General features: G+C 28.8%; 1 protein-coding gene across 2 annotated transcripts in view; it reads right to left on the bottom strand.

Annotated features, from left to right (window-relative positions):
• LOC110281931 (Brefeldin-resistant Arf-GEF family protein schizo) overlaps positions 1-19508 on the bottom strand; it is a 220295-nt gene that overhangs the window by 118280 nt on the left and 82507 nt on the right. The gene's annotated exons all lie outside the window — the stretch shown is intronic.

The following is a 19508-nucleotide window of genomic DNA, read 5'->3' as shown; positions in this document are numbered from 1 at the left end:
CTAAGCCCCGCCCCAAAACAGTGTCGTGGTTTGACGATATCACGACTATCACGTGCTCTATTAGTACATCATGAAATGAAGAAATAAAAGTGTTTTTTTTCGGTTTAATAATATATCTTAGTAAATGTCAGGATAAATAAATGCTCATAAAACAAAAGAAAAGGAAAGTAACAACAGATATTATATAATAAAGCCATCTCTAAAGCTTCTTTTTTAAGAAAAAAAACTACATGACAAAAGCTTCTTTTTTTAAAGATACATTAATTCTACATTCATGTTTAATAATTATTCTATAAATTTAATTAGTGTTTTAGTAAGCAAATAAGGCAAAATAATAGTTCTGATATAAGTATTTAATATAAAAAATGTTTAGACAGAAAAGTTCAGGAAAATTAGAACTTTAAATTCTTTTTTATTAAGACAATTTTTTATATTTTAATTTAATAATATGCTAGTAAGCAAATAAGTAAAATTAATAGTTATAAAATGAGTATTTAATGGAAGAACTAGTAAACAGAAAACTTATTTCAGGAAAATTAGAATTTTTAATGCACTAATTTCGAATTTTCCATTAATAAGTCTTTTATAAATTTAATAAGTGTTCTAGCAAGCAAATGAGATAAAGCAATTGTTCTTAAATAAGTATTAAATTATGAAATAAGGAAATTTACAATTTTAAATCAATAATTCTACAATTTTGACTCATATTGTATAAATTGAATAAAGTTCTATTAAGCTAATAAGATAAATAGTTCTGAAATTAGAATTTTAAACGCAATAGTTCTAAAGTTTTAATTCATAAGTATATACGCTGATGTTTTAATACATTTGTGACTACCAGTACATATTGTTTTAAGGTAATTCATCTGTATTGAATTTTTAAGATGTTAGGTTTCTTAACATTAAAATGGGTACCTAAAAACAAGAAGTTCTTACAAATATTATTGTATTTCTGCTATTACTTCTATAAATTAAAACCCTGATGTAGACAACAAGATGTTTTTCTCTATTGTGGTAGTACCGAGTAGGAATTAAGGAAAATTGAAAAAAGTACCCAACTGAAAACATCACAAAGGAACAGTTTGTAAAAATGTCCATTTTCGAAAAAGCATGGCGAGAAGGCATTGTATTGATGTTTACATAAGAAAAATTATAGCTTTCCACCATTTTTGCTAATTTTGGCAAAACATAAAAAAACAGGGATTTTTGAAAATATTAATGATTAGTATTTCTTTTTAAATGATGCTTTATTTATTTTATTTATTTATATTTTTAAATTCTGTGTTATGCAGCAAAATCGGTCACAACTCCTCTACGGGCAAGAACGTCTGCTTTTCCTGCATTGTGTTAAGGTTGCTTCTCTGCCGAGCAAACGGGTTTCCGCTTTCTGAAAAATCTGAGTATAGAGGAAAAACTATTTAAGGCTGTTCTTCGAAAGCTCCGTCGTAACATGAAATGATGCTTTTTCGCGAATAATATGCTATTTTTATAACTGCCGTGAGTTTACAACTGTTAAGTCAAGTTTAGCTTATCGACAGTCAGCGCTGTCTACGCTTATTTTTTTGAAAATGGTGCAAAACGTCAATACGGTGAAAAGTCACAGTTTTGTGAAAATTAAAAGCGCTTGCGCTCTAATTTTTTAATATCTGAACTACTCCAAACTAACTATTTAAAACTTACTCCAATGCTGCATTACTTGGGCACATAAAAATTTGCCAATACTGAAGATAAGGCAGTGATTTTGATAATTTTCATTCAGGTGGAAAAATGTCGCCAAATTTTCGGTCTTTAAAAAGTTTACTAAATTTTAAAATCTTAATATTACTTATTTGTTCTAAAGCCCAGGTATTTCTTCACGGCAAGATTATATACTTGTATATAGTTTAAAATCATCGTATTGCTTCAAATGTAAAGGCACTTAAACTATGTTTTTTTTTTATTTCCCTTGGCGACAGAGCTTCGAAAAAAAAATTAACTTCATCGTTTGCTGAGGGGTCATAAGTTCATTGAATTTGCCATTTGTTCCAGGATTTAATGTATCCCTGATAGAATCGATTATAAAATGAGTGATTCAAATATGTATAAAGGGAAAACTATAAAGAAATGTTTGAGCAACGTTCTAAAATAACAGTGTAAACATTAGTGATTTCATGTCTAGGTTAAAGATTTTTTTCGCTGCACAATTTAGCAGAGCGAAAACTATTAGCAAAAGATATATGATTTATTGCAGTCACATTTCACCGTTTTTTTCTTCTTCTTTTTTCTTCAAATTTTGAATTGGTCAAAATTTTAAAATATTGCGGTTGCAAAATCTTGTCATTTTTAACCCACCTCAGAAGACAAGGGAATTCTGGAATCGAGCATTGTGTGAAACTTATTTCCCATAAGACTATGTTAAACTACACTAACATTAACAAATTACTAGTATCATTACGCAATTATATTACTAGATTACTACTACATTAACATAAACTCACATTAACGTTTCATAACGAGGAAAACCACGAAAGCCACTCATGGTGAGCCCGACAGCTTTAATGCAATGCGATTGCTTTACGATAGATTTCGAGAAAAGTGGCTTAACAAGTATTGTCTCTCTGTTCCTCATAATATGAACGGTAAAATAGAATTTCAAAAAACTAATAAAACGAAATTTGTTTTTGAAAAAATTTATTTTTGAAACAAATAGTTACAGAACACAGAAATGCCTAACATATAAAAGTCGCGATTTTGAATTTTTTTATCGCTTACGTGGATTGTTTTGCACGGTAGTATACAGTCTGACTTCATTACTTTTTATTTTATTATTATTTTATATTTAGGATTAGGGGATTCAATTAATAATGTATGTAAATTAATATAGAGATTATTTAAATTTTCTTCGGATCTGCCATCTGTAACAAAAAAAATCCTTTTTTTTCTTAAATTTTTTCACCACTGAAGTAAGAATTACGTGCATTTTGTTAATTTTTTTTCTATCTTTCTTTCTGAGACTTTGTTCTCAATTTTCTTAATTAAAATTAACTGTAGTATCACGTGGGAAATGTTGAAAAAATGCTTATATTTTCAGCCGTCTTAAGCATATTTCATGTATTGTAACTGAAATCATAGAACGTTTTAACGAGACATTATAAAAATAGTTAAAATATAAACCTCCGGCGAATATCAGTAACTAAACTTTTAAAGATTTCCAATTTATCATCCCACTTTATTATCTTGTTATCTTGTCACTAATATCATCCCACTTTATTATCTTGTTTTTTTTTTTTTTTTTTTTTTTTTTTTTTTTTTTTTTTTTTTTTTTTTTTATCGTTTTATTGGTAATCCGCCCAACTATTGGTCAGAGAGGCGAACGGAGCATACGAAGTAAAAGAAAAAAGTTTTGGGGATAGACGAAAGACAACGAGCAGTATTTAAAATGAACATTTAAATAGCTAATATTTAAAATAAATTTTAAAAAGTCAAAAACATGAAAGCTAGAGTTTTGAAATAAAATTAACGTGCCATGAGCTAGCAGGCAGCAGCGCCCCAGTATTCTTCAAAATTAATATTTTTTTTAATCTCCGTTTATAGCTCCACAATCCTTTTAATCCTTGCAGATGTACATAAAATTCCTAAATACATTCTTTAGGTGTTTTAGCCGTAAAGGATTAAATTGCGAATAATTAATTATATATCAGCATATGCAGGAAAAAAATGAGTTTTGTGAGTTTGAGTTCTTAATCCTAAATTCTATTGTTCGGTTTCCAAAATTTCAATGTGTTGTATTTCATGCGTGTGTAAACTGTTAAAACTATATTTTGCTAAGTTTTTATGAAAACTTCGAATTTGATGCAATTTCGTTATTAAGGGTGCGTAGCCAAATTTTTCAACCAAAAATAAGCACCTTTTAAGCACTTTTCAAGCACTCAAAAATATTTCTAAGCACTCTTAAAAAATACAATTAGGCAGGGTTGGCAAGTTTTTGATAACTGACGGTTTTATCCGGATTTAACCGTCATGTCGAAAAGAAAAACTTTTAGCATAGTTTTTGACAACTGTCGAAAATCATGAATTTTTGAATCGTAAAACGAATGGCATCTTCATACGCTAAGGACCGACGGTACGCCGAAATAGATAGGGTTTGAATTAATTGTGAAAACGTTGAATAGAACAAACAATATGAACAGTGTCTTTTTGCATAATATGTGGCGAAAATCAACAGGGTAAAGGAAAAATTAAGCACCTTTTAAAAAACCCCAATGAAAAAAGCACCTTTAAGGGTTTTTAAAAGACGTAAATCGAAAATAAGCACCTTCAAGCACTTTTTAAAAACGCTACGCACCATGCTATTTCATTTCGAATAATAAATATTTAATTGAGATTATTTAATGTTCCAATTATATGTATACTCCAGTCAAAGTTTCAAAAAAAAAGAAAAAAAAAGGAAATAATAATAGTTGAAACACCATCAGCGCACGAACGTTTTTTATGCATCCAATTTGCGTTATTTCTGTTGACAAAGCGTTAATAATAGCGCAACCATTCCCATCCTTTTGTTATTTACAGTTTTTTCTTCTTTACATACTCCTCTTTATTAAATATTGCTTAAGCGGGGTTTTAACGTAACTTTCCAAGAAATGTACTCACATTTGATCCCTCATTTTAATGAAAACCGTAAACAAAAAAAGAATAACCAAAACTTCAACTAAAGGTTGCATAATATCCTGCACAGCCAATTTCCTAGAACACGTTTAAACGAAACGACCTTCAAATTTATTCCAATACTTGCTTAATTACAATGTGATTTTCGAAAGTTCAACCCTTTAAGTAAAGCGATCGAAAACACTTCCAGCAAATCGAACCGGCTATAGGTTTTTTCTCAGGTGTGAAAATCTGACCTTGAAAATAAATAAATAAAAATATTTAATTAATTCGCAGAAGCAAATCGGGAATTCTGAGCATTCGAATTGTTCTTTTAAAGCACGATTGTTAAAACTTTTTTAAGAATTGAAGAAACAGTAAATTGAAGAGGTATGTACAGTGACAAGCCACACTTTTCCCGAAGAATAATGACATTTTTACCTCTAACTGTTCGTAAATATTGTTTCTAGAGAGATACTTTACATGCTTCCAGAATTTTGTTCTGATTAAAGATTAATTATTATATTGTATAAATATACAGGGGTTAGACAAAATAATGGAAACGCTTCGATACTAATACATATTTTCATATTTCTCCAAAAAATACATAAAGAATCACTTTATAAATTTGGAAGTGTTTAGATCGTGCGATTTCTTATACATATCAATGGAGTTTAAAGCCTTTTGAGAATTGAGGGACCGACAATAAATTACAAACGGAAAAAATGTTTTTAAGAACCCCATGCCAAAAAATGTAGCAATAAATTTGTAACTCATAACTATTGTTTTGTTTATTATATGCGATAATTGCACGAAATTTAGTTAACATAGCTTAAATATTTATGGAAATATGGACAGTTTTCATTAAAAAAAATTACTTTTTCCGTTTTATGTTTTTGTACCATAACTGAAAGTATTCACTAATATTAAACAATACTTTTTTATCAATTTAAAATTGATAACAAAATTATTGCTTTAAAATTTGAGAAAGATTTGTTATAAACTCCACAAGATATGAGTAATTTAAATAGTTCTTTTATACTGCGCTTACGCGGAAAAAAAATTTAAAAATCTTTTTTCTTAATTTTGTTGAGAATCGTATTTGGCAATTTATAAAATAAGTCCGATTTGAGTATCTTGAAATTTTAAAAAGTTTCAAGCAATTTTATAACTAGTTTTCTTATTTTTTCAAAGATAGCTCAAAATAAGGTTGTTGTTTTTTTCAAATTTTATTTTGTACTATTGAAGAAGTTTATTAAAAATGTCGCCGGCACTGTTGTTATCCCCATAAAACTATCTTTTCTTTCGCATGTTTTATTCCCTTTGTTTCCCAAAGTATGATACGCGTACTCCCAGGGGTACGGGAACAGTTTAGTGGGGGTACGCGTTCTTATGCGAAATATCTTGCAACAAACAAAAATTTCAATTTAAAAAAAAAAAGAAAAAAAAAGTTAGCCATGAAAATTTACGATTACATATTTTTCTATTGACTCTTTTTTGCAGAGATAACAGTTAATAATTAGTGGCGCCAACAGCCAGTTATGATTTTTAACTTTTGTACAATTTTTTTATCACAGCAGCTGTTATCATTGCAAAAACAACATCATCCTTCTAATTGATGCAAATAAACTTATTAACAAAACTTTGTACTGAAAAAGAAAAATAAACATATTTTTAAAAAAATACATTCATTTTTTTATTAGTGGTACACAGCGTTACGAAAAATGTAAAAAGGGTACACAAAAATCATAAGTTTGGGAAACACTGCCTTATACCATTACACTTTGTTATCCAGACCATCATTAGAAGGGTGTTATCATTTGTTATTGAGAGGTTTAATTGTACGAATAAAATATGGTTAAGCTACAAAATTAGACGTTTTAGACGTACGTTAACTTCAGTTACGTTAACTTGACAGAGACGTGAGTCTATATTTAACGAATGTTCGGTTATTTAGTTTTAAACAAATTTAAATTTCTTAGATCATTTTTATTTTAATAATTAAATTTTAAGCAAATGAAAATATTTTTATTCACCTAATGCTCAAAATGGAAGAAAAAAAAATCCTCAACAAAAGAATCTTAACAATCATGATCTACTTTAAATTATCGAAAGAGAGAGAAAAAATGTACTTTATCTTCTATTTATTTTAAAGTAATTATCACATGATTAGATAAGCTTTCTACTACTAGACAGCACGGTGCGAAGTGGTTAAAGAAAAAGAAAAAAAAGAAGTAACCGCTATCGGGGCTATTTTCACTCATTGAATAGAAGATTATACACAAAATAAGTAGTCTAAAAGGAAACAAAAGTCTTTCCGTAAAAAGATAACAATTGTGGTTTAGTGGGTGAGTGACGTATAAAAAATGATAATAACGAAAAAGGATTAAGAATTCCCGGAAATATTAAATTAACAGATTTGCGGTTTACCTTTTAAAAGGGAAATTCTTATTTAAAAGGGATCTGATTGTTATAAACCATCTGTTTGCGTGCCATCCTGACGAGGTTTCGCGAAAAAGATTTAAAAATTAAATCCTCAGCGTTATATTAAGGTTTGTAATTATGACTTCGAGAGGGTATATAAAGCGATAGCAAAGGTATCTTTAAAGATATATGGTTTATCACTTTCTAATTTTTCAAAAATCGATAAGTGCAAAAACAGTATACTTCATATTAAAAAACTAACAATTTATTTAATGGTTTTTAAAATTTAATAATTAATTTAAATGCTTACACCTTATAATGAGGTGAGTCAGGTTCGAATCCCTGAGGTGGCTGGATACGAATTTTGCTCCCGGATCACACCGACCACAGTGCTAACGTAAAATATCCTCACCGATAGAAGGATCATGGGTTACGATCCCTTTGCCGTCGGGCTTACAGTGGAAGGTTTTCTCGCGGTTCTCCCCTCCTTGTAACGCAAATACGGGATAGTAAGAATAATAAATGTAAATGTAAGTAGAATAAGTGTAACTCAAATAGTTCCATCAAAAAGTCCCCCAAGAAGGCTAGTTTGTCTCAATACTTGATCCAGTAGTTCCGTTGTCATCTGGGTTGCGTTCAAATTACAAGGCTACGGAACTGAACATTGATAGTCGTTAACTCAGAATTGGGTCGGCTGTTCAACTCCGTTTATAAAATAAAAAAAAAATAGCTCTCACAAACTAACTATTCATTTAAAAGTTTACAAAACGAAACAACTTATTATTTAAGAGTTAGTAAAAACAAACCAACATGTTTGTAGTTTGCAAGAAATAACAATATTTTCAATAATTTGCAAGCGCCTACACTTCATTGAAAGTTTAGCTTTATCTATAGTTTATCAAGGTTCATCTAAGTATAGATGAAAAATGTCGTAATTTTACAACAAAATAAATAAATCATCAAAAATAGATGACAAATGTCGTAATTCTACAACTTTTAATAGACTCTCCAACCACTGAGTAAATTTTTCGAAGCACGACGTCACAAGAACGTCATCGGATGCGTCATAATACGTTTATAAAAAAATATAGAAGATCTGAATAATTCGTTAAATATTTTGAGAAGAAACGTTTAACAATTACCAATAAAAGCTGTAGTTCTTCAATTTCACATTTAGAATTTTTTTTAAATTTGCAAACATCGAAAAATACTGCTCACAGGATAGCAATGAAAATACACAAGAGTATATTTATGTGATTTGCAACAAATATTATGTTTCGTGATCTTTATTTCATCGGATATATATTTAGTATATTTTCATGACAGCTCTTTTAATTACGTAAGTATACCGTGCTGTAATAAGTTCAAAATTAAAATGCAATTTTCTCAAAATTCTATCAACAACGGTTTGAAAATCGAAAAGATTTCTTGTTTCTTCCTGGGGAGTTCTTTCGTAAAATAATTATCGTCACTAATCGTTAATTATAATTAACGATTATTATAAATCGTTTTATAATCATTATTATAAATCGATAATTATAATAAATCAATAATTATAAATAATATAATTATCGTTAATAATGATAATTATCCTCAAAATAATGTCAATTTATATTAATGTCCATATTTTTATAGAAATTTTTAAAGTAAAACATCATGAACATTTGATAATGATGTGAAGTGCGATTAAAGAAACAAACACCATGGTTAACTTTTGATCTAAAGATCAGATTTTTACGTACTACGACTCAACCTTAATGGTTCGAGGGAGTAAATATGCTAATTAACTCATACAGATGATATTTTATGTTACGAAATCAGTCACAAAAACGTACTATCTCTGAATAAATTTTTCAACGGATTAAGATTTGCGATTCCCAATATTTAGGGGGTAGCCCGCAATTTGAGAAATATGTTCCCAATAGTTTGGCTAAGTAAGAACGAACGAAATCGGACGAATAGTACCTGAAAAATCGAATTCTGAGAAAGTAAGTTAGTTAATGAGTCAGCTTTATTTTTCAGGAGCAATTCGACTGATTTCTTCAAATTTTGTATTTTGCCATATAAAATTAAATTCTTTAAAATTATGTAAGAATTTATGTACCTTACAATTCAAAACTTTTTTTCGACTGTTATTAAATAAAATACTAAAAAATAATTAATAATTATTAAAAATTTATTCTTGCATAGAGTTATAAACGAATTCTAAAATTGTGAAACTAAAATTGTGATTCTAAAATAGTAATTCTAAAATAGTAATTCTAAAATTGTGTAAAAATTTTTCAATTCACTTAAAATATAGATATATAGAGAAATGCGCAAAAATTAAAATTTAGGGGTTCGAACTTTCGAACACTCTACAAACCAAAATGTCGGGTCCCTATTTCCCAGATATTTTGGGAATTCGAAATCATAATCCGTCGAACAAAAGGTATGTTCATTAATACATTTTCCAGTCGGATTTTGTATCCAAAAATATATCGTGTGCCCTAATTATTTAGCATATTTCAGGTCTCACCAGAGATGCCAACTGCTCCGGACAAGCCAAAATAATTTAAAAAACGGTAAATAACTACAATGTAAATTTTGAAAATATTTGACTATTTTTTCTTGCTTTTTAAAAGGTATAGCATGATATAAGTACTCGTTCGTTCGTTGTAGTGGAACTGGGCGTCTGAGGCCTTACGGCCCTTTTCCCATTCATCTTGAAGTTAAACTTAGAAACATACAGTACCGCTCAAAAGTATCAGTACACCTAGAAACTTATAAAAAAATGGCAAAATTCAAAGTGTCATAACTTCTTTAAAAATGATCAAAAATGCTTCTGCNAAATAGTGGTGGATAAAAATCTACTAAATTGAATTTATTAAACCAAGAATCACAACTAATAAACTACCACTCTAAAATATATATTTGCTGTCCTGAGCAAGATCTCTGTCACACCCTCGAGCCATTAAGATTGAGTCCTAGTACGTGAAATTGGATCATTAGAGCTAAAGCTATTCAGAGTGTTTCGTTTATTTTATTGTATTCATTTTTTGCGCACTGTATGTATGCAACAGATTACGTTTTAACTTCATTGAAAAATGTATTTTTGTTAGTGTATGTAAATATGGTAATTAATGTAATTATTGTAATTTTTATTAGTTCAAAAAATTGAATTTTTTATGAAAAGAATAATTAAGAAATATAATACGATCAACTATAATATTAAGAAATATAATACGCTTTGCACTAAAAAAGTTTAAAATCAGGCTAACATTGATTATTTCAAGAGTGAAGAGTTTCTGTCGTTCTTTTTCTCACAAAAAGTTGGTATAGATTATTTTTCGACAGCTACTTAGAAAAAAAAATTTGTTTATAAGACTCACTAGAAATAAGAATCCTTCTAAACTGGAACACACGATTTGTATAACTTTATAGTAGGTCAAAAAAAAAGCATACAAAAAAACATACCTGGCGGAATTTACAGCACATTACCACAGTACATTATTGATATTGACTTACCTATAATAAAAACAGAAAAATATTAATATGATATTGAATATTACTATTTGGAACAGTACGAGAACTTTTTATTATAATATTTTTAACAGAAATAATGCAGATACATAAATTTTCATAAAAACTGGAGAAAAAAATTCTATTTATTAAAATTTAGAGCATACATCTTTCACTTTTTACAACGCCGATTAAAGAAGCATGACAAAACAAAATAAGAGTTCCAAAAATACAAAAAAAAATTCATTCATAATTTGACGACAGATGGAAGTTTATGGTCCTAATCTATTATTTTTTTCTTTCCAAAGTGTCCCAGAAAAATATCAATTTAAGTTGATTGTCTTCACACGCTGTATAGTTTTACAGAGAATAAAATACAACACAATCATAATAGTTGACAGTCATAATTGCTACTTCTACAAAATATGGCGTCTTAACGATTGAAATCAATTAGGAAAAAAAGAATGATCCTATAATAACATGGTTCTTTTTTTAGAAATAGCGATTTTGTTGTTGCATTGTACTTGATTAAGATGTTGCAAATTGACACGCGATTTTTTAATGCGAATTTTGTTCTACATTGAGGTCAACTGTGCGTTCGAAATTGATCCAAAAAGCGTTAAGGCGTGAAAATAATTTTTTTTTACCGATCCTTAATTAATAAGTTTGGAAGTCATAATAGTTAGTAAAGACTTCAACTTACCCATTTTAATCATAATCTATTCCAAATGATAGTTAATGCGAAAACACTAAAATGATTCTCTAAAAAGACTTGCATTTTATACTTAAATTTTATTAATTCTACAACTCAAATATTTTCATACATTTTCATTTACATATATTTTCTACAATTAAAAACTAGCAAATCTCTCTTCACGAAAATTTTTTTCTATCGATTAATATATGAATATTAAGAAAATGGATTATACTTATTAAAAATATTCATGTCATATCTTTAAACTATATATTGTATCATAAATCGTATTTTTAATTTACAACATATTATATCATATTTTTAACTAATTATGTCCCGAGAATTTCTTTTTTCTAAATTTAAATTGTGGCATAAAATTTATGCATAGTTAATTCACCAGTAGTTGGCACTTGGCTCCGCCTTCATCACGTGGTATCCGGCGATACTATTTCCCTATTTTTGGGATAAGAATGTGAACAATTATGAACAAGGTTGCTATTTGACGATCGTCTCACAAAAATATTTATTTCACTATTTTTATGTGCATTTTTTTTAACTTTAAATATTTCATTAATTTGGAGATATTTCTCTCTTTTGAGTGAATAGTTTGTCCTTTTTGAGACATTTTGCTGGGAAAACAACAGTTTTTTAATTTAAAATATATTTAACTAGCTAGAGTAACAAACGATATAATTTCAGATGCTAAAGCGACGTAAGTTACTGAAAAAGAATTCATTCTTTGCGTTTGGTGCGCATTAAAGGTTGTCTCAATTTCAAGCGCGGAGACGTTTCTCCTCTTACTCCCGCGCTCAAATGAACTCTTATTCCGAGGAGGTGGAGCAAAGTGCCATTTCCTGGTGAACGAACTATAGATAAAATGTTATGAAATGCTTACAATTTTTTTATATCTTTTATAAATACAATATGAAAGTAAGGAATGGACTCCCTAGTTTTGTTTTTATTTATAGCACGTATAATATTTGATTGTTTACTTCATTCAATAAAAAAAGATGGAAAAGAGCAATAAAAAATAATGATAAGGTATGAAAAATAAAGGCAGCATAAAGAACTCAAGCTCTTTGAGATATAAGTCGATTAAATGACATAAAAAAATGCAAATCTGATTAATAGCTTCTGAGGTATTGATAGGACGGCATTGATAAAAATGATTTTCTGGAAAAATTTAAGATTTTGAAATTCCAGTTGGGTATTCGCGTAAAAGACCAATAATTGCATTCGTTCATTTTACACCATTTAAAATTACATAAGTACTCGAAAATGTTACAACGATAACTAACATATATACTTGATTTTAAAAAAAGATGAATTTTAACTTAATTAATAACTGCAAATGGAAATTTAAGTGATATTTCTAATCTTCTGATAATTTTAAGCACGCATAGCAATTAGAAAATTATTGGGAATAACTAACAATAGCTCGATGAATTAATTCCGATAATTTACAGAATCCATTGCAAAACATTTCAAGGAGAAATGACTAACAATTCAGTTGAATCATTAATTTGCGTTAGTAGGAATTAATGCAATATTTTTAAATCACCGACAATTGTTAACAGTCGATGACTCACCAGGAAAATTTAAAGAAAATGAACAATAGGTAAGACAGCAGGGGAAAAAAGGAAGACTAATCAATGAAGTGAAAAAACAGTTTTTTTTTACAACCATGAAACTGTTGAAGCCATTGTGAATGAACACAAGTTGAAATAATTATCAACTGTAAGAGGTTTTCGGTTTTTCTTTCTGACGGTATACTTAGGTATAAAGCCGGAAACAATATTCAGTTTGAAAAAAAATATTTAATTTGTCCTCACACAATAAATATATAACACTAGGGAGCTAAACCCCATGTTCGCTGCCGATCACCAACCCCGATGATTGATTCTCAATAAATTTTGTCTCTAGGCCGAAAAAAGTTTTTCTACTTAAGTTAAAATTATTCACCTAAAATATATGTACTAAAAAGAATTACGTTTGTGCCTCCACTTCCCACGTCCAAATATTATTATCTATTTGTATTTAGATCTGTTGGTAAACAGAAGTAATTTTTCTAAGTAGTCATTTTTTAAAATAACATTTTATTGTTATAATACTAGATTGTTCAAAAAAATTAGATGAGTTTATAAAAGTAATTTAATATTTTCGCTAACCAAACGGGCGGAAATATCAAATACTATTTTTGCTTGCATCTTTTAGTGCATGAAGCTGATCGTTAAGCTCTAAATCATTAAACAGATCTCTTTAACTGTAATTTATAACTGTAATATTAATGCCATTTGCACAAAAATAATAATTGTAAGACGGTTAATTAGATAAGACCACCTTTCTAAATAACTTTATCTAAAAAGTAGAGCAGAATTTCATTATAATAATACAATTTTTTTCCCCCTAGTTTTAAACTCTTGAATTAAAAGCGTAATAATAGCAGTACATGAAAATACCTTTAAATTAGAGACACAAAAATATTTATAGAAAAACAATACATTTATGACTTTTATTAATTTTACGCTGATGACAACTAAAACAATATGGAAATGAATAGAAAAAACTGAATCCATCTACGTGATTTTCCGGCCAATAAGAATGCACGGACAACAATGCGACGCAATTATTAGGTTTTTATATGAGTCGCTCAGAAGCCAATGCGGTTAAGTCCAAAACACAACAATTGAGAAAATTAATGTTTTTTGATACATTAGTTTTTAAAATTCCTGGTTTATTAATTTAATTAGAAAAGTGTACAAACTCTTTTTTCGAGGTGTAAACTNATTTATTCCACATTGAAAAGTGCTATTGCCCAATGAAAATTAGTGCCAATATAAGAAGAATAAGTTTAATTTTAAAATGAGATAATTTCCACATGAAGCTAAAACCAAAGATACATTAATATTTATTATCACAATAAGAGAAACACTATCATTCTTAAAGTTACAGAGCGACAAGTCAAATTTTAGTGAAAAGTATAGTCCAAAATTATAGTCTAAAGCACAATGACTTAAACTCTTTCTCATAATAGTTACAAAAAAAAGGAGCCGTAATGGCTCAAGGGATAGAGCTATCCCCTTCCAATGAGATGAACCGGGTTCGAATCCCAGCGATGGCTGGTCGATACGAATTCCGCCTCCGGTTTGTCCCGACCACAGTGCAGGCATAAAATATCTTCAGTGGTAAAAGGACCATAGGTTAGAGTCCCCTTCCATCAGGCTAACCGCAGAAGGTTTTCGTGGTTTTCCTCTCCATGTATCGTATTCGTGTTAGTTCCATCAAAAAATCCTCAACGAATGGCAAATTTCTCCCAATAATTGATCTAAGAGTTCTCTTGTCATCTGGATTATGTTCAAAATTACAAGGCTACGAAGTCGATCATTAGTAGTCGTAAACCGGAAAAATTGGGTCAGTTGTTCAAGGACGGATATAAATAGTTACAAAAAATTCGACCAAAACGTGAGCGTAATATTTTCTTCACTTGTACTGTAATATACTATCGCAATTTTGAGGCTTTAATTTCTAATCGAAAACATAAAAAAAACGTGAAAATTTTAATTAAATAGCAAACCTAAAAATACAATGAAAAAAAAATGTGTCGAAACGTTTTCATTTTTACTTTGTTTGTAATGTTGTTACCGTGAATAACCGAGATCAAGAGAATGTTGACTTTCACCGGTGAATGGCAACAATCACATAGTCGTTTTGGTGAATGTCCAAAATATTTGTTATATCCGATTTGATATTAATTTATTCGTTGATATTATTATATTAATTCAATATTTAACATCGGACATTTACCAAAGCGACTATGTGATTGTCAACACTTACCGGTGGAAGTCAACAACCACCGATTTCGGTCATTCACAGTAATATTGTTTTATCTTTATCTATTTTCATACACATTGTGTAAAATTTATTTGGTAATTATAAAATTATTATGATACGTTAAATAAATATCAAAATTGCCAATATGTTTGGAGAATATTGCTGCAGGTCCCTTGACTCCAATTGATGACGGAGCCCACAGTTTAAGAAACTCTGGTATTAAGTATTGAAATGTAACTTAAATTCCACCAAGGCCAACTTACATGCAAGGTATTCGAAAATTGCACCAAATTTTAAGGGTCAGGCCTTTCGTAACACTTAACTTATCTTTGTTGTGTTGTTGGTTAGGAGCAAGCTGGGCTACAACAAACGTTCTTGTACTAGATAGTAAATCCATCGTTGTCTTCACACGATTCCCAAACGAAGCCAAAATAGGCGTCATTGTAGGTAAAAACAACTCATGAAAAATGTAATTAGTTACTAGATAACGAACTGTATTTAATTTTAATACCAGAATTAGCTACTAGGGGACAACGAGTTGTATTTAAGTTTTAATATGTGCCTTTTAAATTTGTTTTTTACTTTGGTAATGGTATACTGTTCGTGTTGAACAAAAAAGGAAAGCAACAAATGAACTTTTAAAAATCGTTGCAAACTTATACCAGAATTAACAACTAGGTAACTTATACCAGAATTAGCTACTAGGTATTTTATACCAGAATTAGCTACTGTAACATTGTATACCATCTGCATTTAATCCTTATATCAGAATTAGCTACTAGGTAACTTATTCCAGATTTAGTGACTAGGTAACGAGCTGCATTTAATTTTTATACCAGAATTAGTTACTAGATAACTTATACCAGATTTAGTGACTAGGTAACGAGCTGTATTTAATTTTTATACCAGAATTAGCTAGTAGGTAACGAACTGTGACGCTGTATAACGAACTATATTTAAGTTTTTTATATGTGCCTTTTAAATTGTTTTTTACTTTGGTAATGGTGTAACTGTTCGCGTTGAACATAAAAGGAAAGCAATAAATGTACTTAAAAGTAGTAGTCAACTTCTACCAGAATTAGCTACTAGGTAACGATCTGCAACGCCTCAATTTATGACTTACTCCCTCGTGTTTAAGTTTTCTAACACCTTCTTTTGTTTGACACCTCACCATGACCTTAAAAGTTTACAAATGGCAGAGTGGGATGACACTAGTAACGCATTGTTTGTAAAGAAAAATAATTTATTTCTAATGCTAATTTGTCATTACACACAACCGGAACTTAAACAATTGATAAATAGTTGAACGACACAGTTGTAATACAATAAATACTAAAGGGTGATATACAACTCGACTTTAAATATCATATATTTGATACATGAAACTATATAACTCAATAAGTTTTAAACTTGGTGCAACTTTAATTTTAATAATTTGCACACTTGAAGCTATGCGAACTTCAATTTAAAAATTTTGAAATATATTTTGACACTTTACCTTTGGTAAAAAGAGTATTTGAATACTGTAACTTTGATGCTTTACACTTAGAATAATGTAAACTTTAGTTTCAATATTTAGAGCTGAAATTTCGATCCTTTACACTTGGAGCAATATTAACTTTAATTTGAATACTTCGAGCAGTATACTTTATACTTTTTGCAGTATAAACTTTAGTTTGAATATTTTGCGCTGCAACATCAATACTTTTAATTTGTTACAAATGAACTACTCGTATAATATATAGAACATATATTCTATATATTATAAGAATATATAGAATATATAAATTTGAATACTTTTCAAAATAAGTTTGAAATTTTACACTTAGTGCAATATAAACTTTAATTTGAATACTTAGTACTATATATTTAATACTTGTTACTAGGTGCTATGTAAACTTTTATTAGAATACTTAACACTATAAATTCTATTCTGAAAGAGTTGCCATATTTCAGGGGGAAAAGTAGAGGAAAAAAAAGAGAAAAATAAGAAAGATAAAAAGAAATTCAAACTTAAAATTTGTAGCTGCTATTTTTACGGAAGAGCTTAAAAAATCTACGATAAGAAATAAAAAAATAAATAAATAAAAGCGTTAAAAAAATTTGAGAACAAAAGAATGGAACAATCCCAAGAACGTGAAAGTTAGTAAAAAAAATAATTAACCAAAAGTTAGTTTTTTAAAAGCTTTAAATCAATTTTAAGACATAAAGCTTAGTAAGTATTTAGGAAGGAATAAAAGACAGGCTTCTAAAGTAATATTTTTCTTTTCAAATTAATATCCAGAGATACTTAGGATTGCAAAATTGTTCATACGATACGAATGTTTAATCTAAAGCCGAGGTCGACCCTCCCCAGTTAGTCTCCTAACCTTAATCCAAGCAGAAAAAATCGTTCGCGATTCCGTAAAAGTTCACAGAAATCCTTCGATTTTTGTGAAGGAAACACATACCATGTCTAAACATTTATTCGATTTAAATTTCTCAAGGACCCTTTGGAACTTCTGATGTTCAAGAGTTCAGACCTAACAGTCAGAGGTGACCACCCATGGCATATAATCGAATAATTAAGCTTCTGTATTTCGAATATTTTATTAGGCGACACGGTTACTGGAGCACTTCCGCAATAAGAAGTTCCAACTTCCTGAGAATTTTGAAATATCCATTCATGGATATGGCTACCACTGGGGCGTGCAGAGAAATGGATACAGGCAAAGATGGTATAATTTTTAGACATGATACCGTCCATTTAATCGGATGAGCGTGAAATTGAAACAAAATGGATGTCTGATTAAAACATTAGTTGCAAAAATTGAATTTAGTAGAGCATTGATAAGGTAATTAGTTTCGCTTTTTGTACTGATGAAGATAACATTAAAAGTGAATTTGAGATTTGATTACATTATAAGAAGGAAATATATGAATGTAGTATAATTATCTTACTTTATAAAGGTAATGGACCCGTGTCAGCAAATTTGGAAGCTACTACATCAAAGATAATTCTAAGAAAAATACTTTTCATTTTCTAAAATTCATAAAGAATTTTCAGTGTGAAGTTCGTAAAAAACCTCATAAATAAATTCACAGCACTCGTAAATTTACAAATTTTAAGTAAATGTGGTTAGATAGAAAAGCATAGTGAAGCATATAGTACATTATAATAATATAGTAAAGCATTGATAAGGTAATTGGTTTCGCTTTTTGTACTGATGATGAAAACAATAAAAGTGACTTGAAGATTTGATTACATTATAAGAAAATATATGAACATAAAATAATTATCTGACTTTATAAAGGTAATGAACCTGTGTCAGCAAATTTGAGAGTTATTACATTAAAGATAATTCTATGAAAAATGCTTTCATTTTCTAAAATTCATATAGAAGTTCGAATAAATCTAAAAAAAATAGCAGCACTCATAAATTCACAAATTTCAATTAAAAATATCAAAACAAAGAGGTTAATTTATGAAGGTAGCCAAATAAGGTTGGGATATGTTTAGTGCTACGTAATAAAGCCTAAATAAAACACGTACACGAATAGACCTACTAATATTCCATTAGCGTATTCATTCATGCATACTTTTATTTGTGTTTTATTTACAGTATTTTTGCTTTATTCATATTAGGGAAGCTATGGCTTAGCAATGCAAAACTAGAGTTTGTGAAAATGAATAAAAATAGTCATTTATCGATCTGAAGAACTATATATCTGAAGAACTATAGAACTATATCGATCTGAAGAACTATATACCTGAAGAACTATAGAACCTAGAGTTGGGAAAAAATGTTACAAGCAAAGATTATAACTAACCAATTACTTGGAATCGTTTCACGAATTTATTATAACTGTGATTACAACTGTAATCGTGAATGCAAGGAATCATTATCTTTAAGTACAAACAGAGTTAGAGTTAAATAAAACTAAAAATTTTGTACGAGCACAAAATCTTAAACTTAAAAAACTTAAACGGTTCTGTTTAAAGGCGACAAAGGGCTTTCAAATTTTTTTTTTGAAATTATAAAGGGATTTGCTTGAAATTTTCAGGATACATTTATATTGCTAAAAACAACTTTTATACAAAATTTCAAAAAAATATTTCAAAATTTAAGAAATTAAAAAATTTAAATTTTTCAATTTTTTATGTTTTTTTATATTACTCCTCGCGTCTGAAATTTTGTCAAAATGACAAAATTCTTTTAAAATATTACATATTAGGTAATATTGAAAAAATTGTTGGAAGTACTTTTTTTATTTTTTATTATAGAAACAAATAACATTAAAAAAACAGTAAAAAACCTACATTTTTAGGAAAAAATCATGATACCTCTATAAAATATCATGTATAAAAAAAATACTATTCACTTAATTCAAAAAACTTTTCCAACAAAATGTTAATAATATTCATAAATATATAGCATTAAATTCTCAGGTCAAT

The sequence above is a fragment of the Parasteatoda tepidariorum genome, chromosome 5 (assembly GCF_043381705.1).
Source record: "Parasteatoda tepidariorum isolate YZ-2023 chromosome 5, CAS_Ptep_4.0, whole genome shotgun sequence".
In the NCBI taxonomy this organism is placed as follows: Eukaryota; Metazoa; Arthropoda; class Arachnida; order Araneae; family Theridiidae; genus Parasteatoda; species Parasteatoda tepidariorum.
The sequence above is the reverse complement of the archived record's forward strand: the minus strand, read 5'-3'. Positions and strand labels throughout refer to the sequence as shown.